The sequence below is a fragment of the Amblyomma americanum genome, chromosome 8 (genome assembly GCF_052857255.1).
Source record: "Amblyomma americanum isolate KBUSLIRL-KWMA chromosome 8, ASM5285725v1, whole genome shotgun sequence".
Taxonomy (NCBI): domain Eukaryota; kingdom Metazoa; phylum Arthropoda; class Arachnida; order Ixodida; family Ixodidae; genus Amblyomma; species Amblyomma americanum.
This window is the reverse complement of record NC_135504.1, coordinates 83,327,926-83,350,632: the sequence shown is the minus strand read 5'-3', so window position 1 is coordinate 83,350,632 and position 22,707 is coordinate 83,327,926. Positions and strand designations below refer to the sequence as shown.

The following is a 22,707-nucleotide window of genomic DNA, read 5'->3' as shown; positions in this document are numbered from 1 at the left end:
TCTCACTCCGGTCAACAGAATCGGTGAGCGCAGCAAGTGCAGCTACCTCTTCGCTCGACATGATGAAAGTGATCAGCAGACGACGCAGCAGACGACGCCGACGCGCGATCCGGCTGCTCGAAACTTTCCTTACGGTTTCCGGTGGCTGCCAGCTCACGTGACCATGACGCGTTTTCCTGTCAGGGGCTAACTTGCTGGCAGCCAGCGGGCTGCCCGAGCGTAGAAAATCGAAGAGGCCCAGTGTCGGCGTAGGCGGTGTCGGCCGTGAGCGAAAAATCCTCCTCCTCGCAATGTACGCCACTGCCCCAACAGATAACGTGGCTCCTTCGCTCACTCAAACCCCCTCTTCCCCGCGACTCGGCGCGCGGCGAGCACTTCCCCTCGTTTCTCTCCCACTAACCCCCACCCCCAGCGCAGCGATCATCCTCTCAGAAGAGAGACAAATGCACGCACTGTGTCCCCCTTTCCACTACCAACAAGAATCAACTCGCGCGACGGCACCGCCTCCCGCTCGTCTCGTTCGAGCACAGTGGGGCCGTGCGGGCACTCAGGAATCACGCGTTGAGTGGGGAACAACGCAGCGCACATCCAAACAGCGTTCACCAAGAAGCTTGCGGCTCGCTGCCCGTTCGTTCGGCGCAGAAGCTATGCTGGGTGTGCTCCCTGTGTGCGGCTCTAGCTGCTCGGCTCCCGAGGTGGGACACGGCCGCCCGTGACAACTGTGGACGGCAGGAATCACGGCTGACCCCCCATCCCGGATCCGTCTGGACCTCGGAGCCAGCCGAACACTTGGCCGCCGTCTCAACCGAGGATGCTCTTCGCTGGCGCGCGCGGGCCCCGCGCTGCCCAGGTGTTGTTATGGACGTCCCATATGCTGTGCCGCATCCCGGCCTGCCTTCCCCCTCCAGTGCCCCTTCTCCACCCCAGACCCGCCTCCTCTAATGTATTCTCTCATCCCCCTACCCAGCGAAGCCCAGTTGTAGTGACCCATTCCATGGAGGCAATTACCGGGCTGAGCTATCCCATATTTCCCCCATCCCCACCCCGCCGTACCTCCAACAACCGAGAATCACAATATATATATATATATATATATATATATATATATATATATATATATATATATATATATATATATTCGTTGGCGTCGGGTTTGTCGAGAACGATATGCCGACGAACTACGACAGCAACTTGAGTCCCGCGCGTTTCGGCAAGGCGCCTGGCAGCGCTTCTACGCGGTTTGCCGCTCCGCGCGTTCGTTTCACTGTACGTAGCAGAGCGATTTGTCTAACGGGCAAGGCATCGCGCCGAACGGGCGATGGCGTTCCGTGGAAGAGTCCCTCGCAGTGCTGCAACACGCTGTCTCGTTCCACTCTTAAAGGCGAAGCTTAAAGGGCACTGCACGATCCCTTTTTTCCCGCATGCGCACGCGTCCTTGCGACCATGCGCACGGCCGCGCCAGGGCGCGTTGCGGGTGAGGTGCTGTACGGTCAGGTTTGCAGCATGCGACCGAGCGGACGACTCCGGCGTTCTGATTGACACGCTCGTCAGTGCCGCCCGTGCGGCAGCACAGGCATGTGCCGTAGCAAAACACGAACATACCTTGCCGTACGAATACACACACATTGATATGGTGGCTCACCCGAGACATGTTCGGCTGTGAGATTTTTCGTAGCTGGTAGAACCGCGATCGGCTGTGACAGCCATGAATCTCGGCGCGGCCGATTCTGACGTCCACGAATGAAGTCGCAACAAACTTTGCAACACCGCAGGCGAGGTTCTCAAACAGCATCGCGGGAAAAGATTAACGTTTGCGCTATTTATACTTCAGAAATTGATAAAAGGCATCACATCGCGATCGTGACACAACTTGCTCGACCGCTAGTCGGCTAGACTCCGCTGAAGACCACCCATATATGCAACCGTTCTAACTACGATCTAAGGCTCTCGGCTCCTATTTGAAGAGTGCTCCCATTGAAAGTTACGCTATACCCTAACATGCAATAACTATTTCAGAACGACGACGCGATTCGTATCACAAATGGTCGGAGCCAAGGACACGGGATTAGAACAAGCTATAGGTTAGCAGTACACATTCGATCGTTTGAAATTATAACAGGGAAATTCACACAGCTGAGACAAGGCACAGGTGAAATCATCAGTTATTCAAACTAGCACACCGCAGTCTTTTTACATGTATTTTAATTGCCTTTATTTTGTAGGTTTTCCATTAATCCATGCACACTTTAGTCGACAGTAACAATGTCAAGTAAACAGGCCTCCTTGCTGTCTCCCCACTTAACTGTTATTGCAAAAGACACTTCTCTATTCGTCGATATATGTAGTGTGTATCTGAATTGTGCATGTATTAATAATTTCATATTTTAGTACTCTGCGGTCCAATACAAACCCAAGCACACAAGAATATAACAACATTCCCAGTAATTTGGAATATGTAAAATCAGTTGTAACTGCAGCAGTTGTGCATTTCAAAGAAGAGTGACCGTGCAACAGCGCTGCTTTCTATCTGTAATGTTATTCAGTCCGTTAGAAAAGGAAAAATTGAAATAGCACAGTGTGGTGACAATTTAAGGGGCTAAGCCATCTATCACTGCGCTGAAATGCACAGCTTTGTTTTTTCAGTGACAGCGAACGACCAGTTTTATTTTAGCAGTCATTCCTTATCTCATATTGCAATGACAATTGCACAAGCTAGAATGCAGCAGTGCAAACAAGCCTGGAGAGTTGTGCTCAAAGCCAGTCAATGGTGACACATGCAGAAACAAGCTGGCATGTTATTTATACAACTCCAAAAAATTCTGAAGGTCCCCATGTGAGTGAAAACAATGTGGTTGCTTAGTACTTAGTAAAAGGCATGCAATTAAGCCTTTTACCTTCAGTGTGAACATAACATGATGTGGAAGTTGGTAAACTGGCTTACATCTGGACAGCTCCTGGTTGAGGTTGGGGAAGAATACTTCATATATTCAGGGAAACAGGATGCACTGACCATGCATAGTGGTTATCTCAAGCAGAATCTGTAGCAATATATTTACAATGTGAAAGCTGTGTTGCAGCAAAACACAATGAAATAAAAAATAAGCATATATGTGTGTGTAGGGCATACATGCGTATATCCTCTCATATAGCTTTACAGTAATGTTTAATATTCTTTTCTGAGTAGAAAACAAATGAGGGATCGTAACAGTGATTCTAATTCCCAGAACACCAGATAAAGGTGAGCATTTTCTGCACAACTTGTCATGTATAAAATTTTTGACCATGCTAGCTGTTGTTATTAGTAACATCTTGTGCAAATTAAAGCTTATTTCATTGCTTGAACTCATATTTTCTAGCGCTTAGTGAACACAAGGGACAAGAACACAAATACACAGGACGTACGCTAGTCTTCAACTGTCGTTTAATCGAAAAAACATTCAATATAAGACATCTCAAATGCTGAGATTCACACACGCGCAGTAGCAACGCCACTGCGTTCTGTCTTTTTAGCATACATTGACCAACGCATTGTCGCGCGGATTTACACTTCCAAAGTTAAACGCATTTTTAGATATGTTGATGACTACCTTGTAGTAATGAATCTAACACAGTCTGACAAACCGAACGATGTGGTGAAAAATGTGCTTGATGTTTTTAATTCCTGTAGCCTGGGTCTAGCCTTTACAACCGAAATTTCAAACGACGAGAGGCTGCAGTTCCTTGATATATGCATTAGGTTTGAAAAGGCACGTGTTTGCTGGATGTATCAGCCGAGAACAAAAAAAGAAATTCTCAGTTATCAATCGGCGCACTCTAAACTTGTAAAAAGGGGTATTGCCATGAATGCCTTCCGCGCTGCTCTCAACAAGTCGTGCGAGCATTGCATCACAGAAAGTGTGAGACTGCAAAAGCTTCGCCTAGAGAACGCCGGGTTTCCAGAGGAAACTCTGACACCTGTTGCGGAAAAGCTGCTGAAGGAAGTGAGAACTGGGAAGCAACATAACCGTGACGATCCCCAGCGGCGGACTCAGCTTGTGGCTATGCCGTATGTTCACAGCATGTCGCACCGTCTAAAAAAGGTGGCGAAAAAGTGTGGCGTCGATCTTGTTTTGACTGCCCCAAAGAAACTAGTGCGCTTGTGCCCACTCGTGAACAGCGAGGCAAGGAAGCCAATATGCACTAAGAACCACCAAAGGAAGTTCGTACCATGCAAAATGGATGCTGTCTATAAAATACCGCTCACTTGTGGCAAAGCTTATATCGGGCAATCAGGAAGATGCGTTAATGAAAGGATGAGAGAGCACCGCTTGGCAACAGAATCCATATCGGCGGGGGGGAATCTCGCGGTGCACTGCAAACGCTGTCTCATCGAACGGTACCCTGGCGACCCTGACCCTGTACCCTGCACACCAATCTTGCATGAAACAAGCATTCTAGGAACACTAAAAACGCAATCGGAACGGGAAATTTTCGAAGCTATGTGCAATGATAAAGAAGGTGCAAAATGTGTCAGCACCCCATCTGTTTATCTATCAAAAAAAGAATTGTTGTTCTTGAAACGTGGCGTTGCTACTGCGCGTGTGTGAATCTCAGCATTTGAGATGTCTTATATTGAATGTTTTTTTCGAATAAACGACAGTTGAAGACTAGCGTACGTCCTGTGTATTTGTGTTCTTGTCCCTTGTGTTCACTAAGCGCTAGAAAATATGAGTTCAAACAATATCCAACTAGCCCAAGTTTCTGCCTTACTAAATATTTCATTGCCATTTTTAGGTATATCTTTTGTTAAAATGGCTTACTCGTAAACCTAACTGCTTGAAGATCTTTGCCAAGGCTATGCCCACTTTTCGGCTTCATACAGGGAGAGTATGTGAATTTAAACAGTTCTAGAAGGGCTGCATGTATTAGGGAAACAAATGTCTTGTTTTGTGGCCTCTTTTTTCAAAATAATACACCAAAATGATAATCCTCCTTAGGGCTTTATATGAAAACGCTTGTTACTAAGGTAAGGAAAACAGCAACTCTATGAATGAATTAACACTGAGTACAGGTTTGTGCCCTTCCGTGCGTTTCACTGCCGCCAATGTAAGAAATCACATTCACACGCAAAATTCACAGCAGCTGTGATCAGACTCCATTCATGACAACAGAACTATCAGTGAAATTTAGCTGTATTGTAGTGGATAAAGAGGCACTCTTTTATAAACACTGTAAATGCTGGCCTCATAATGTACCTGGATGGCCATTCTAGATGAGGTTAAGGATCAAATGACACATGTGCATAAAAGTCACATGCATAAACACATGCACATAGCATTTTAACCACATCACATAATGGAAGTCTCCACATTGCTTCGCTTGAAACAGGGTAGGATACAAGCTTAAAGGAAATACTGACACATATCAGCTCGCAATGGAAACGGGTATGGCTGACATTAAAAACTATTAATGCAGTCCTTTTAACTTTGCCAAATAGGCCATTCCCGAGTATGCAGACGGTTGTTCTGGAGGGTTGGAATGTTGATATTGATATTGGGATGGCAGGCCATATAGCAATCAATGAAGACTAGTTAAATGAAACAGCGAAAGGAAGCAACGCAGCAATGCGGGCTAGTTGGTTGCACATTTGATAGGAATAACGCACTACACACAGATCAGAACCGACAACTAAAAATGACGGATACAGGACAAGTGTGCACTAACCACTAAAATCTATTCTGGTACGAGGGCACATAAATACATTTCATGCACATGCTCAAAACAATCAATTCATTGCCACCGGCTGTGTCGCACGCTCCTTCGTTTCTTGATTAGATCTAACTCCTCACTTGATAACAACACCGAGGGTGTGCTTATGCACTCATCTTCACCTGCCTCCCGTATCTCAAATGCTTCTTTTTTTTCTTCCCTTACATGAGCTAAAATTGTAGGCTGTTCAAAGTAAAGTGAACATTTGTGATTTGCACAATGGGGGAGGGGGGGGAGGCTTGTCCTGTGTCCATCGTTTCAGTTGTCGGTTTTTCTCCGTGTGTAGCGCATTAATCCCATCAAGTGAAACGAAGGTCATTAATGAATGTAAGAAAAAGGGATGGGCCAAGTACAATACCTTTGAGGTTGCCCGAGATTCCAAAAGAAGAAAGGCAGGATGACCAAACGTCATCATGGGCCAACTGCTGTTAACTGGTTAGGATCACTTAAATCCCACTCAGAATAGTACGATGCAAGACATTATTTGATAAAGGATTTTATCACATGCTTTCTCAAGGAAACTAAGGAGCAAGTGTATGTCATGAAGAACGAAAAGTTGGCTATCACAGGAATTCGTTTCAAAAAGCGCACCGACCAGGAAGGAACAATTTAATGGGCCACAACAATTTAGCAGTGTGAGAGTATATAGTATTTTTCACAATTGGGAACCCATGCTAGTCATAGAAATGGTGCAATGATTTAGTGCTTGTGACATTATCAGAGCTAAAAAATATAACACATTCTGCTGTACATAGCCATGCTTCGTTAATATCCACCCTGTGATATGATGGCTTGAATTATGGACAGTTTTTCTCGAGATGAAACGTTATCAAAGCATGCATGCCTTAACGTGGAAACTTGCTGTTTGGACAAATGACAGGGCTTAAATGCGCAAAGCCAATTGGGACCCACGTATTTTTGTCGTGTAATATGGACTGCAATGCGAACGTCGACTGTGGTAGCCAGATACTATAACATAGTGCAAGGACTGTTAGAAGTGTTTGGCAACAAATACAGACTGAATCATATGGCTGTTGCACACTGGAATTGCCCTCGTACCACTTACAGCATAGCGTGCAGTTTTTGTTAAACATTGAACTGCCAGGCACGCCGACTCTCTCCGCTTGCATTTGCTGACTGACAAAGCACTTCTCTTTCTGGTGTCAAAATCATTGGCACTGAAAGACTCGGCGACTCATTTCCTGGCGCACTTTGTTCACTGCATAAATATATAATTAAGTAGCTTGCTAACTGCATAACCTTTTTGTTATAATTTCATAGATGTTTACTTAATTGCAACACTAATGTTTTTTTTTAAAACAGAGCACACGGCAAGAAAAAAAACTACTCGAGTTAAAGCATGTCGGCCACGAGAATTCAGCACAGGTGCAAAGCAGGGAATCTGCAAATACAATCCAAGCAGTAAGGAAATGGGTTGAAATTAAATGTGATCTCAACATAAACAGGTCGATGGCTGCACCGGCACAGTACGACTTTCATAAACGGCTCAATGTCAGCATTGCAGGACCAACCACAGTGCAATAGGGCATAGCACGTTTTGAAAAATCGAAATAAACCTTGTTAACGTGGTTTTGGCAATATGCACAAATGTGGCCCTGTCATGAGCATACGACAAAGGTGAACAGATGTGCGTCTACAGAAACCTATAGCTGAGCATTGTGGAAGGTGCAAACAAGCATCTACATTCAAGCAAACAAATTTACAAATGCAGCAAATGTAAAGAAGGCGAAGGAAATCTAGGAAACATTCCACATTTCTGAAAAATACATTCTCATTCTCACAAACACAGCAGATGCATGTGCATTGATGAAATATGGTTTTAAAGGCTTCGACAATGTCTCACACAAGCTGGTACAGCTTACTTAGGAAGCGCTAGTTAACAGCGGTTCGACACCAATAAAGCCAAGTTGTTGAGCATCTCGGCAACTGCAGCGTAGTGAAAGCAACAATAAATATGGGATCAGGTGCTTATTCAAAGAGTAAAGTTTCTATCCCGATTGTCATGGCTCACGGAGCACTTCGTGATTGCTGCATTTTACCAATAGCCAAGGCAACCATGATAATGGACTTAATATTGCAAGCATTTGTCTAAAATGCATTTTCACTGCACGCTGCTAAGCAAAAAATAAATTGTAATCACAGCAGTTTACTGCAAATGCTTTTCATTTTTAATCACGATTCACTGCTGTGGAAAACTCTATTTGTACAGATCTGATCCAGAACCAAAGTGTTCATATTATTAAGGCACAATTGTATATGAGTTATACCCCTGTCACACGGGACTTCTTCTCGGCCTTTGCCGTAAAGTTGTCTTATTGCACTAAAGGAGGAAAATCGAAAAGGAGCAGCGACGCTGCTACACGGCAAATCCAAAGGAGCTAGAACGCGGCCTCCGTGAATGCCAAAAGTCACCGCTGTGTGTGAAGCGGCGCTAGTAATATTACGAAATTAAGGCAGACGGTAGCACTTCAGCTAAGAGTGCTTTCGTTTATGTTGGAAAAAGTAGCTATCATGATAACAAACGATATTAAACAAAGTTTCTTTTTTTCTTTTCATCGTTCTCGGTCCGACCACGGTAGGCGCACTTTTCCGTTCGGCTCCTCGTCGTGTTCGAGAAGCGTGCTTTGTTGCTTGTGTCTTTGTGCACACAAGCAAACTCAAAACACGCACACAACAAAGAGCAAACGAAGAAAAAACAGCAAAGCGAGATGCGCAAGCACCTGTGTGTCGATGCGGCTGCTGAAAAGCGTTCAAGTCCTTTCTTAGCAGTGTGGATGTCTTTAGTCATAGCCTCCTCTATGGTTAGGTGCACTGTAACGCAAAATCAACCATTAAATAAGGTAAATTAGAAATTTTTTTACAGTTTCAAAACTAAAAATTGCGTCAATTTTTTATTTTTTGAGCTCGCTAGTTGGCGCTGCCGTCTGGGTTGCTCCTTTAAGCAACTTTAAGGCCGCTGACGGCCGCCTTTATTGCTACGGACCTTTATCGCAAAGGTCTCGATGCTTTGCCGTGTAGATGCGAGTCACGCGCCTTTGGGGCAAAAGACCTTAATTTCTAAGGCCTTACAAGTGCCCGTGTGACAGGGGTATTACTTGCTTTGAAAAGCTTAAGCATCTGATGTGGCCTTTTTTGGCATCAGATGAAATGCTCATGAAAAAGAGGTGCATTAGTGGGCCCACATTAAAGACTTCTGCATTGTGAAACACCGGTGAATGGTGAATGAGTTGTGACAATGGTTTTTGTTCGTACATAAGTGTTCCTGATGTGGTGATACATTACAACCCAAACTTAACACTAATGCTTTGGCTCAGACCATGATCACATGCAGGGGAGGCTGGATTCATTCAATTTGTTACGCAAATATTTACTACAGATATGGGCCCGCGCAGCCAGCAGGAAATAAAAGCAAGACTCTCCATATGTGAGAGCTGCTAAGCACACCGATGTTTTCACGCAGATTTCACAGTGCCGCCAGCTTACCTTCGTAGTCCGGCCACTCATAGTCACAAATTGCACTTTATGGAGCACAATGCCGCAGATTGCTGACGACGCGTCTGTATCCCGGTAGAAAACAGCCCAACGGCTGTGCAGCCGAGGTCGTTTCGCATACTCAAAACACAAATTTCAGAATGGTCTCGTCGCACTCACGGCGGTTGTCTAACACAGTACACACGAACTACGATCAATATCGGTGATGGATATGCCACAGTACGACGACTTGCGCTGGCGATCACTGCAACCGCTGCAACGAATGCGACTCGCTACAGAGCTCGAAGCTGGTAAGTTCATTTCGTCACGTAGCACTCACGGCAGTTCTCAAACTCGGTACACACGCGTGCACCCGAACCAGGATCTACTGTACAGCTCTAAGTTCATTTCAGCACTCGGAAAACAAGGCGTGCGTAGTAAGCTTTTCAAACGTAACTATACTTGCAGGCGATATCACTGACTTACGAAAAAGCACTGGTTCCGATTGCAATCTCTTTCACTACACTGACGCTTGTCACTGCGCTGTGAAGCTTGCTGTATGCACAGGAAATTCACCCTGGGGAGCTGCTTCTCGGTGCTGTTCGTGAAGATCGTCGTGCGAATAAACAACACTTGAAGCTATCACAAATGGCTCCAAATAAACGTATCGCGACACGGCACTGTTACGTCTGGCGTACCTGCTCAGTCATCTCAGTGTAGATGGCGCCAAAACAACTAGGGGGAAAGTGCCGCTTGCCGCTGTTGCACACAGTAAAGCTCGAAGTCACTGTGAACACTCGTAATAGTAACAGGCGGCCAAAAATATGTTTCTCGGCAGAGCTACTACCTACAATGCCTGGATTTTCACTCCGCTTCGCGGGGGGCCGTCTTGCTGAGGAGGCGCGGCCTGGCGCTGGTGCGCTGCTACGTCACCGTACAGCAGCCAATAGCGTGATCCGACCATCCGCTCGTGCGGAAAATGTTGAAGTTGAACCAACTTTTGCACACAGTCGGATGCGTTCATGCGCTCCATTGTTCGGCCCTTGCGCAGCCCTTGCGCACTGTCTCAACGACCCGTGCGCATGCGGAAAAATGATCGTACAAGTGCTTTTAAGCGTCCTCCAATTTTTGTTGCAGTTGGTCTGTTCTCTTGACTATGTCTCTTGCCTTGTCGCCAGACGCACTGCTGATGCGGACGGCGTCACATGTGTCCTCTCAACAAGTTTTACTGCGTCGAACACCCCAGCGTCCACCCCTGTTTGTTTATACTGCGTCGCAATACGGGCACCCGTCAAGAACATCACTGATTATCCCGGTCTTTCACGGACTCCCTCGGACGCCCCTCCCATTATAAACTGGTCGCAAGTCATCTCCAGACGCGCCATAGCAGCACGCGTTCACTAATTCCCGCAGAGCTGAAACAAACTCGGAAATTGTCCATCCTGGCTCTTGCCACCTGCGTTGAAAACGCTGGCGCTCGATGATGACATGTGACGGTAGGGAACAGAGTTGCTTCAGAATGACGACCGTAGCTCTTCGTCTGCGGCGTCCTGGCACGTTGCGTTCGTCGTCGTTGCAGGTGGCTGAGTAGCTTAATTTTTTCGTGCATAATAATTGACACCATCCTAATCATCGAGGGGATAAATGAGGAGTGCACCTTTATGATCTGCTGGCAGTGGCGAGCCTTCTTACAGCAACCCTTGGTACCAACTAATGAAAAACCGGGACCCAAGGCCGGCCCGGCTTCAGTATGAACGCCGGTAGAGGCTGCATGTTGAATTTCGGTATAACCGCGTGCTGAGGCATTCTAGAAAACTCTGGAGTCTTCCTCGAAGAAAAAAAGAAAAGTTACTGTTTTTATGAACGCTGACCTTCCAAGTCTACTACGCAGCGTGGAAAGGAAAGGAGAGGGCGACGGACGGTCTCCGCACCACCACTGCGCGGGCATGAAAAAATATAGGAGGCTATGGTGGAACTCTCTTGGCTCCGTTAGGCCTCGCGTCTGACCGTTGCCGCCATGCGCTTCCCACCTGTCGGGGAAGTGGACGCCGCCGTCGTACACTCGCGATTCATGTTATAAAAGACTATTTTTTGGTTCCCCACAAAACTACTATGTGCTTGGCACTGTCCTTCTACTTGTCCCTACATTACGCCTTGAATTAAGGCCGCTTGGCTGTATTTTCTGTCGATGCGAACGGATTGTAGAGCTGGGATCTCGCATGCCCGTTCTGATGAGACGCCATATTGTGTGCCGGAAGAAAACGCGTCTGCGTCCATAAATGAAGCACTCAACATTAATTTCAGCGTTTCCATTCTAAATACTTGTAGCTATACAGTATAGGCTTTCTATATACTTCACTTCTTCACTTTATTACCTTAAAGGCCCCCGGGATTGGGGGGTGTTACATAAGTAGATTATGCAATTTCTGCTGTAATCCGGATCTACTTCCCGATGTTCATGGATTTCGAAGTGATGCCTTCGCACCGCGCTTACCACCGGGTACCAACGATGCCTGCCAAGGCAACCTCGAAAACATGAAAATAAATAAATAAAAACTCCATCAAAAAGCAGAATGCAGATGAGCAAGGTACATGAAACGGAACATCCCTGTAATGAATTATTTTGATCCCTGTTGGAGAGCGACGCTCAGTCCAGTCGAACAAAGGAAAATGACGTGAAGGACTCACATTTGCTGTCGAAGTTGCGCAGACGAGGCTTGATGTGGCACCAGAAGCATACGGACACAAATCACTATTATTTGCCATAACTTTGCAGTGGCTTGTGCCGTACAACCTAATTATATCAATAATAAGAAACTCTATGAATTATATAACTAGGGACCAATGTCGGCGAGATTTTGAACGCAGGCCGAATCAGTCAATGCGGTGGAGGCAGAAGACACCGAAGGGACACACATGAGGCTCAACAGTCAAGTGCTATACGAATGCCCTGAGGAAATGACGCAGTAGATGAAATGAATATTGGCTTTTGAGGAAAGGAAAAGGCGCAGTACCTGTCACACAACTGGGTGGATACCCGAACCGCGCCTTAAGGGAATGGATAAAGGAGAGAGTGAAAGAAGAAAGAGGCGTGCGTCGGTTCAAATCTGGCATGGTGAAACTTTTTTTTCGCACATTTTTTTTTTCATCGCAGTTTGCATTTAGCGTGACCTTAATGAGAAATCTTGTTTTGTTCAGAATCGCTTGAATATTATGTCGCGTTCTGAAATGAACTGCAAGCATCTGTTCTTTTGATGCATACCGCGTTTATGTGAGCTGTCGAAAATCCGTTGTTAGTGAGCTGAGCTCGCACCAAGTTTCGAAAGCTTTCGTTCGCAGCGCCGCCAGACAGGTGGTTGCGAGTAGTTTACCTTTTTTTTTGCCTAAATCTCTAACGATCAGCTGCCTTAGTAATTAGAACAAAATTTTGCCTCGTTTATTGCACCACGCATATGGCAAAAATAACGTTACTAGTTTTCTTTTAAAGCATTTAACGTTACGCGACTTTAGCGTCGCCTTTTCCTTCACCGGTGGTAGTGTTCCTACATATTGCACGGCGCAGGAACACTAGCCGGTGGCGGTGTTGAGCGCACCAGGCGTACTGTCGGCCGTGTGCTACACTACCACTTTTAGTACGCTTAAACGCAGTCTGCGACGAGTGCTGGCGGTTGTAGATGTTGTGGCTTTCTTCAGCTTGTGTTTGTAGAATGTGCGGCCTCCTTGGTGCTCTGGTAGTGTGACTGAACTAGAAAGCTGACGTATGGCCCCTGCGCTGCGAAAGACGTTCTTACGCGCATGGAGTTCTCAAAAACTGCTCTGACGTACCGCACCCAATATCACGCCGGAGCGGCCGGAGGGCCCGGCGCGCGACGTCCGACTGAGTGATTTCTGACGAATGTAAGTACAGAACTGTAAAATGACTTCTGTGGTGCGTCGTGGGGATGCATCAGGGCGGCGAATGCATTTAGGCTTGGTCTTTACGTCTTGTATGCGAGCACGACACGATCACTTGTAGAGAGTAGGTGTTTTGACAGGCTCGCGTGCCAGCTATGTGGCTTTTAGATTCGGCCCCTTGCGCTCTTTGCGTCAGCACCGTTGCGAAAAAGTCGTGTGATAGAATTTCGTAGCGCGCTGAGGACTGTGAGGTGCCGCTTGATTTGTTATTCTGACTGAACAGGAGCAGCGGGTAAAAAGTAGACCATTAGAACGAAAAATGCTGTAGCGGCGCGCGTCTTTTGATTCTGCTGCCTGAGTGTGTACTTGATATGGAACATTGCCCGTCCTTCGTCGCAGTCGCATGAAGTGCTACGCTTCTTAATACCTTTGGTCAACGAAACTACGTTTAATAATATCAGAACCATTCCCTTGCAGTGCAACTGAGGTAGTGGCTCACTGGAATGTTTGTTGTCGTTTTATTTGAATTACGTTCAATATACTGAATGTCATTCCCCATTTTCAGTCTGAAGCGATAAAAGTATAACGTGATTCGCGAATAATAGCTCTAAGGAGAGTATGACTGGCTTTGTAAACCATTTTTATGCAAAATAATGGACGCATAGGTAATTACTCATTAGCATCCACACCTGAATACATTGGACTGAACCGCTAGAGGCTGTAATGGGATGTTGCTTCTTTCATTATGTTTACGAAAGCATCTCTCTATCTAATTCAGCCTTTCTTCAAATGTGTCCGCAGTGAAGGACTGTACAGCTACCCCATTGTTATCATCACGCTGCTATTGCACCTCCTTTCATCCGTCATTGAGCCAACGCTACCGCAACCTGAGGTTAATGGCATCATCGACCTGCTGGTGCAGCCTATGAGCCATTGATACCGGATATCAAGCACGACACCTATAAAAGAATAGGTATGTGTGGGTATCACAGACAGTTGTTTTTTTCTTGTCTTTGCTTGTAGCCTGACAAAAGTCTTTTGGTCCAGGATATCTCTCTCTCTTTCATTTGTTTTTCATCTTTTGAAAGAGCATCAAGAAGGAAGAGAAAAGGTATTGCAGGCGTCATGAGAGCACGGCTCTAATCAAACGCATTGTGTTACAGTGTGTAATGCTTTTTTTAGTTTTTATGCTCGTGCTTCTCCTGCTTGGGAATCTTGACCACAGTATAGACCAAATAAAAAAAATATATGTGCTTCATGACCTTTCTGTAGTAGTCTAAAAGCAGCAATTAAATTTCATAGCTTTACTTCACCAGTACCTACCTGTTACAAGGCACAGCAGGTTTGAAGTGAACCAGTGGTGTGATAACTGGTAGACATAGCAGAATGGGCAGTACATTATTGAATATTAGCGTTCAAGTGGAACACTGTGCTTTAGAAGCACAGGTGTGGCTAGCATGAATGATTCGTACCATACGAGATCGTCGTACCATACGAGATCGTCCTTGCATTACATTAAACCCTGTGAAGCTTATATTGAAGCTGTACTATATATTGAAAGGCATTTGTTGGATATATCATGAGTGTCGCTAAGGTTATTGTTCTTTCACACTCCCTTTGTCTCAACTGATTGCACTATACAGTTGAAATGCATTTGGAATCTTTAGAATATTTGTTCATTCTTGTTTTTATTCATACAGACATTCAATTTCTGGTTGCACTACACTAGCTGAGCTTACGTCAACAATTATTACCATGACCTTAACCATACCCCTTGCTTTACTTGAACCGATGCATTTGTCGTTGCCCCCCTCCTGAGCCGTCAAGTTTTGCTATAAGGTGTGCAAATTATTTCATTCACTTTCACGAGGCATTTATTGCTGCAATTAGTGGCATGTAATTGGCTAAAGAACATCCTGAGTACTCATTTTTATCTTCTTTGGAACACATTTTTTGTTTACTTGTTTTTCTTGTATTGAGCATGCCTCAGCACTGTAGTGATGCGTTGTGGGACAAGTAAAGAACTGTCAGTCCAGCTGTTCCCTTAGGGGCACGTTGCTGAGACTTTTCTTGCTTGTAGGTCTGTGTGGCTTTACTTACAAGCATTGTATGTGACAGTGTGTGCCTTAATGTTTTGATATATATGCTTTAGAAAGGGCCACCCTGGCACTCCGACAACCTTGCTCACCCGTCTACTGTTTGTTTATACATTTTATGCCCCACACACCTGCTATAGCTCCAAATGGTGATACATTACAGTGGTGGTCCAACTGCGTCATTTGCGTTATTTTGCTGCAATTCTACTTATCTGCACCTCGCTGCGCCCAACAAAGTGCAACTTGCGCCAAGTGCGCCAAAGCGCCACATTTGCCTTGCTAACACCACCGTAGAATGCTTAAAGCTTCTATTTGATCTTGTTCTGGCAGCCAGCCCCAGACACGACGATCGGCTTGCTTGTCAGGCTATGGCTTGTCCCTTGTCTTTCAGTTTCCCGCGCATTCGTCCAGTGTTGAGCAACAGGAAATCGCCAACACACGGTTCGGAGAACGAGCAAACGTAAGTATGGTCCCTTCATTAGGTGCTTGCGTTGTTATCGCAGAAGCTGTTATCGCAAAGTTGAAACGAGCCGGTAATTACATTGCAGCAGTCGAAATAAGTTGTCAGTGAATCGCATCATGCAAACGCGTACTACCACGTTGGTACTAAAGCGACAGCGAAGCAAACGTCATGAAACGGCATAGTCTGTGGCATATATATATGTGTATATATATATATATATATATATATATATATATATATATATATATATATATATATATATATATATATATATATATATATATATATATATATAGCATGAAGGAGTAGTGTTATAAAACAATGTCTTCGGCGATAGTTTCACGGGATTAGCACCGGCACGTCGGCATCTACGAGCGAAAACATTTCTGGTCTTGTTCGCTCGTAGCCGCTGATCGCTCGAGAGCGCCGATATCGTCGCTAGGCGCTTGGGAATTAATAACCTACGCTCACTAGCCGCAATATATTTTTATCGTTGTTGCTCATCGCATTAATTGTACACGAAGAAGAAAATGCGCTTATATCGGCGGCGCCGTCGGCTGCGATGCGAGCACAGGCTGGGTTGCCTGCCGTCGGTAGCTGTGTGCTCTGCTGAGCTCGAGAAGTATCAGAGCTTTTGTTGGTGTTTAACGTTTGACAGTGGATATCGTTTTTCATAAAATGTAAAATTTAGGCATCGCTTTATCTAGCGGAAATTGTTTTGCTTGAAAGGAGCTGCAGCCGATGTTTGCGTTGCCGGCGGCAGAGGCGCGCAAATTTGCGGTAGTCTAGAGTTACTCTATATGCTCGCTTATACAGTAACTCTATTGTAGTCGATTAGCCCGTCGGTTGTGCAGTGCGCCGGCCGAACTTTGGACACCTCTCGCGCGGCACACGTCTACGGCACTGGAGACTGGTTCTCCGTTACGGCGTTTTCCGCTAGCTTGTAGGGTACGTTAGTTTCAGACTACAGTGCGACGCCAGCTCCTGTAGGTCGCGTACTACTGGAAGGGTTGATAGTCTTGCGACGGTGTGTTGCTTTTGCTGCGCAAGAATTAATATGACGTTCAATAGTAAAGAATGTTCGTGTAAGAATGTTGGTGTATTTTCTTGTTCTTTCTAGGGCGAAGTACCAAGTTCAAGGAGTCTGCTCAATGAAATTGATAGCAATAATGACCCCATTCATCTTTGGTGCAAAAATGGAGTTGAAGACACACAAGCACTCTGTATTGTCTGCAATTGCAATATTGATTGCTCACAGCACGGTATTGCTGCAGTAAAATGTCATGCGACAATGACGAAGCACATCCATGCGACTGCAAAGAACAGAGACAAAAAATTGAAACCTCCAGCCTCCTAAATTGGTGCAAGCGGCTTTGAACTTTTCACCGGGAGCATCTCGCACCTCTCTACAAGATCAAGTTTGGAAGGCCGAAGCTCTTTTTGCCATGTCGATCACAACCAAGTGCATCCAATTTTCATGGGGCGACACTGCAACGGAAATCTACCACAAAATGTTCCCAGACAGCAGTGTTGACAAGGGCTTCAGATGTGGCAGGTCAAAGCTGTCATGCATTGTGTCTGATGGACTAGGCCCATATTTCAAGTCAAAAGTGGTGGATGAACTATGTCATCCGGGTGTTTTCTATTCTATCATGGTGGATGAAACCCCAAAACCTGACCAGCGAGTGCCGCAACCTGATGTGCTTGCAAGGTTCTTCTCTGAAGCAGAACAGCATGTTGTCGTGGAACGCGTCCAGTCATATAATATTGGACGGGCCACCGCTGAGATCATTCTCCGGTGTGTAGGAGATGCACTTGTTCAGCTTCCACGACAGGGCATCATTTGTTTCTTTAGTGACGGTCCTAACGTCATGAGTGTCAGAAGCTAGAACAGCATCTGACATCAAGCATTGCCGGTCACTGCAGTTTACACAAAGTACACAATGCTTTTGCAAAGGGCTTAGATGCTTTTGTATCTGATGTAGAAGTGGTAAGAAATGTTTACTATTACTTCAAATCTGCTATCCGCTCGGAGCTATTCAGTGAAAGCCAGGAAGTCCTAGGTATTCCTTCACGTGTGCTTTTGCGACATGTGTCGAACAGGTGGCTCACTTTACAAGAATCGCTGGGCCATATTCAGGAGCAATTTGATGCCATTAAAGACTACTTTGAAACAGCAAACAAGACTGGCCAGCTTTCTGCCACCCAAGGTCTTCATAACAAACTGGCCGTAGCATTCTCGCAGAAATCACTCTATGCTAAGATACTTTTCCTGAAGAACTGTGCTGAGCTATTCACTGGCTTCTAGAAGCTGTTTCAGAAACAAGAACCCCTTTTGCACACTCTTCATTCGGAATTATTAGTTCAGCGAGTTCTTAGCCGCTTCTTACGCAGTGAAGCCTACCATGGCAAGACTGTTGATGATCTGAAGAGTCTTAACCTGCAAGACTCCACATTGTGGAAGACAAAGCCCGAGTTGGGTACGCATACAGGTGATGCAATGCAGACCTGGGACATCCCTGAAAGAAAGCATTTGCGTCTTGGGGCCCGCGCTTTTTACATAGTGTGCTCACAAGACTTGCTGCAAAAGCTAGCTCTTGAAAACAAACTGCTGCAACATGCAAGCATTCTTGGTTCCACATAACTGCAGCGTAAAAAATTACGAGCACAAAAAAGGGGAGAAACACATACGACACGGACAAAAGCTGCACTCACAACTGATTTTATTTCGCCAAGGATGGGAAATATAAAGGTTCCACCGCGGATGCGTGGGCAGCAAGTACATGTACCTCGATCACAAAAACCAAAAAACCTAAAAAAACTAAAAACAAAACTTTATCACACCGTGAAACCCATCTCATCGCCTGGCAGAGAAAAGGCCACATTCCGCTTTATACAGATGAACAGAAGTATCGCTTACGTAAAAAACGCCCTTTTTCTTTATATGGTAAGCTTCCAGTAGTTCACGTGCAGTTTGATCTTTGCTTTTGCCTAGAATCCTTGCACCTTCAAAATGCGGCGAACAATCCTGACAAGACCTGCAATGTTTAACTAAATTAACATCTTCATTTCTCTCTAAATTTCTTTCATGCTCCCTCAATCGATCGTTGACACATCTGCCAGACTGGCCGACATAGGCTTTTCCGCATGACAGCGGAATTTCATAGACCACTCCTGCCTGGCACTCTACATGGGGCTTAGTATGCTTTTTCCCGCAGCCAGTTTTTGTTGCCTCCTTACCGGAGATGCGAGGGCATAGTTGGCCGAGCTTTTTCGGAGCTGAAAAAACCAGCGGCACCCCAAACCTGTTTGCTACTTTCTTCAACTTATGCGAGACTGTGTGCACGTAGGGGGCTACTTCCGGACGCACAGTGCGCTCAACTTCCCTTGTCTTCGAGGATGTCGCCTTCTTCTTCACCTTTTTCAGCAGGGTTTCCGCAACGCTCGGAGCTCTGGCGTCAGGTCCGGTTGTACCAGGACTGGCTGTCGGCAACGTGCTATGACCGGTATCCACCTTGGCTGGCGGAATCCAAGATGCGCCGTATCAAACGGACCACGGCTCATCTGACTGAGCTCTAGTGGAGCTCCTACCTAAGGTACGCCATTCGAGGTCCTGAGTCTACAAAGAGGAACTTACAAGCCAGTGGAAACCTCACGGTGTTAGGTGGGGTAGAACTGCCCCAGAACATACACGGTCTACTCGACAAAGGACCCAAGTACGGGCTTCCACCTTCTGTACCTGTTCAAGACCTGGCAGCACTGAACTGCCGTATAGCAAAAAAAGCGCCGACCGAGCAACGGGAGAGATGCTTACTCGAAGGTGCGGACACTCTTTTGAAAACAGCTGGTTTTTCATATAATAGTCATGTTGGCACGTCTTTGCGGAAGGTGGTTACTTACTTTCAAGATAAGGGGCTCTCTCTTCTCCAGGCTGACAAAAATGGAGGGTTTGTTGTTTTACCGGAAGGTGTTTGCCGCGAAAAAGCCCTTCAGGCTGTGCAAAAAAACTTTACCCTGAAGAAAAGCCATCCCACAACTGTAAAAAAGAGAGTGGCCAACCTTTGCAAAGACGTGGGAAATGATAAACTGTCCAGGCAGATTATGAATTGTAAAGGCAATGCTTTGAAAGTGTTTTTAGTGCCAAGACACACAAACCAGATGTACCGTTCCGAACTATTGTTAGTGAAAATGGTACATGGCAGGTGCTTGTTAGTCGGTTCCTGCAGAGATCTTTGCGAGGGCTCACCATTAATGACCCTTTTCTTATAAAGAATTCTAGAGAAGTTGTTGATTTTCTAAAAACCAACTGCAGCATTTGCTTCGCTTTCTCTGTGGATGTTGAAGATTTGTTTTATTCGATACCCCACCAGGAATTGTTTGCTTCACTGAAACAGTGCATTGACAAGAGTGGCGTCATCCCCTTCCAAAATTCTGCTGGTATGTCTGTTGACAATTTTCTAACACATTTAGAATTTTACCTTCAAGGAACTTTTATCGCTTTTAACAACCAGCACTACTTACAAACCAAAGGAATATGCATTGGGTCCTGCGTAGCACCCGTGTTAAGTGATATTTCTTTAGCTAGTATTGACCAGTTGTTAGCAACTGTTTTTAAACCGGACGAGGTCACAAGGGTGTACCGATATGTTGACGATTTTTTGATCTTATTGGACAAGCAGAGCCCTTTACACTACTGCGCTATTGTTGATAAGATTTTAGACGTTTTTAAACACCATGGAAAGGGACTGACCTTCACTTGCGAAGTGCCAAACGATAATTTTGTACAGTTTTTGGATATTCGTTTAAAGTTCGGGGGGGATCACGTGTGTTGGCGGTACTCTCCACGTGTGCAGAAATGTCTTTTGCCATATGATTCTGCACACTCTAAAATAATTAAAAGAAGCATTGTGAACTTATGCCTAGAATCTGCACTAGATAAATCGTGCGAACATGAAATGCAGACCAGCTTTGACGGCCAATTGGCAAGAGTATTGGACTTGGGCTACCCTCAGTCGATCGTGACGGCTGTTGCGGAAACCCTCCTGAAAAAGGTGAAGAAGAAGGCGACGTCCTCGAAGACAAGGGAAGTTGAGCGCACTGTGCGTCCGGAAGTAGCCCCCTACGTGCACACAGTCTCGCATAACTTGAAGAAAGTAGCGAACAGGTTTGGGGTGCCGCTGGTTTTTTCAGCTCCGAAAAAGCTCGGCCAACTATGCCCTCGCATCTCCGGTAAGGAGGCAACAAAAACTGGCTGCGGGAAAAAGCATACTAAGCCCCATGTAGAGTGCCAGGCAGGAGTGGTCTATGAAATTCCGCTGTCATGCGGAAAAGCCTATGTCGGCCAGTCTGGCAGATGTGTCAACGATCGATTGAGGGAGCATGAAAGAAATTTAGAGAGAAATGAAGATGTTAATTTAGTTAAACATTGCAGGTCTTGTCAGGATTGTTCGCCGCATTTTGAAGGTGCAAGGATTCTAGGCAAAAGCAAAGATCAAAATGCACGTGAACTACTGGAAGCTTACCATATAAAGAAAAAGGGCGTTTTTTGCGTAAGCGATACTTCTGTTCATCTGTATAAAGCTGAATGTGACCTTTTCTCTGCCAGGCGATAAGATGGGTTTCATGGTGTGATAAAGTTTTGTTTTTAGTTTTTTGGTTTTTTAGGTTTTTTGGTTTTTGTGATAGAGGTATGTGTACTTGCTGCGCGCGCATCCGCAGCGGAACCTTTATATTTCCCATTCCTGGCGAAATAAAATCAGTTGTGAGTGCAGCTTTTGTCCGTGTCGTATGTGTTTCTCACCTTTTTTGTGCTCGTAATTTTTTACGCTGCAGTTATGTGGAAGCAAAGTAACCAACTTGCCCAAAAGCTCGTTTTACTAAAGCATTCTTGGCTTGCACTTCACACATGCAGACTCGGAAGCCCGCTCACTGCGATACCTTGCTTCAAAACTGCCACAAGTGCTACAGCTGAATGAAGTGTCTTCATTAATTGATGAATGGTACATGCTTAAATGCGATCCAGTTAACAGTACTGCAATTGCAGTGCATGAATGGATTGACAGCTCGTGGGCTTAAGTATATCAACGAAAATCAGCTGCTGGTGAGCAAAAGTACCCACTGCTTGCCAAACTCGTGAAAGCCCTCCTGTCTCCCACATAGTAATGCAGATTGCGAGGGAGGGTTCAGTACAAATAAGCGTCTGCTTGAGGGCCATGCCTGTTCGTCTCTTAATAGCCTGAATAGACATAGACTACGGCAGGTTAAGACGTATTTGCAAAGGTACAACGAGGATGCCACCAAACTACCCCTGTCACCTAAGCTGGTCCGATGTGTAAAGAAGGCAAGGACATGTTATGCAGATAGGCTTGAAAAGGAAAGTGAAGATTCGGAGGTGACGAAGCCTGCAACCACACAGACCCAGCCCAATGTCATTACTGTGGAACGACTGAAAAAGGGCTTATATGAAAAGGTTGCGTCATGCCGTGCATTACTTAAACGCGCAGAAGAGACAATCTCTACTGGCTTGGCTCACAACAGCATGGAGCAGGTCCAAAGTGGGCAACAGTAGTTAGCTGAAGGGAATGCAAGCCTGGCTACTGCACTCCTCGAGTTTGACGAGCTGAGAAAAAGAAGTAGCAAAAATCACTGACTGAAAGAACTTTCTATATTTTCATTGTGCAACATGTGTGGCTTAAATAGATAAAATTATTATGTTTTAAACCCTATTTCACCGTGTAAACAAGACATGCTCAGATGGTGCATGTAGGCACGTCTAATAGCAAGATTATTTATACTTTTGATGCAGCTTTATATGTCTAGTCATTCTCTTATTGCTGACAGCACAAAATTGTTTTTTGGCATTTCTAGTCACTTCTTATTAAGTTTTGTTGCATAAAACTGTTCTCACTAGTGTAAAAGTGCTATTTAAATAGAGAAATAAAGTCTGTTTGCAACATACTATGGTTTCGTGCTGTGGGCACATGAGTTAAATGGCTGCGCTGCGTCAATGTCTTG

At 45.4% G+C, this 22,707-nt stretch overlaps 1 protein-coding gene and 2 pseudogenes across 3 annotated transcripts in view; all 3 read left to right on the top strand.

Moving 5' to 3' along the window:
* Positions 1 to 1,443: 1,443 nt before the first annotated feature.
* LOC144102561 (uncharacterized) lies at positions 1,444 to 18,444 on the top strand (annotated as a pseudogene). Its single transcript, XR_013308221.1, has 3 exons — positions 1,444 to 1,494; positions 15,622 to 15,690; positions 16,814 to 18,444. The product of XR_013308221.1 is annotated as an uncharacterized LOC144102561 (transcript).
* Positions 12,811 to 22,707, top strand: part of LOC144101965 (uncharacterized) — a 112,677-nt gene continuing 102,780 nt past the window's right edge. The window contains exons 1-3 of one of the 2 annotated variants that reach the window (XM_077635207.1): positions 12,811 to 13,137; positions 13,936 to 14,107; positions 19,121 to 19,289. The gene's annotated coding sequence lies outside the window, so the exon portion shown is untranslated. The remainder of the gene's footprint in view (positions 13,138 to 13,935; positions 14,108 to 19,120; positions 19,290 to 22,707) is intronic. The other variant, XM_077635208.1, reaches the window with a different exon arrangement.
* On the top strand, positions 19,093 to 22,677 carry LOC144102560 (uncharacterized; annotated as a pseudogene).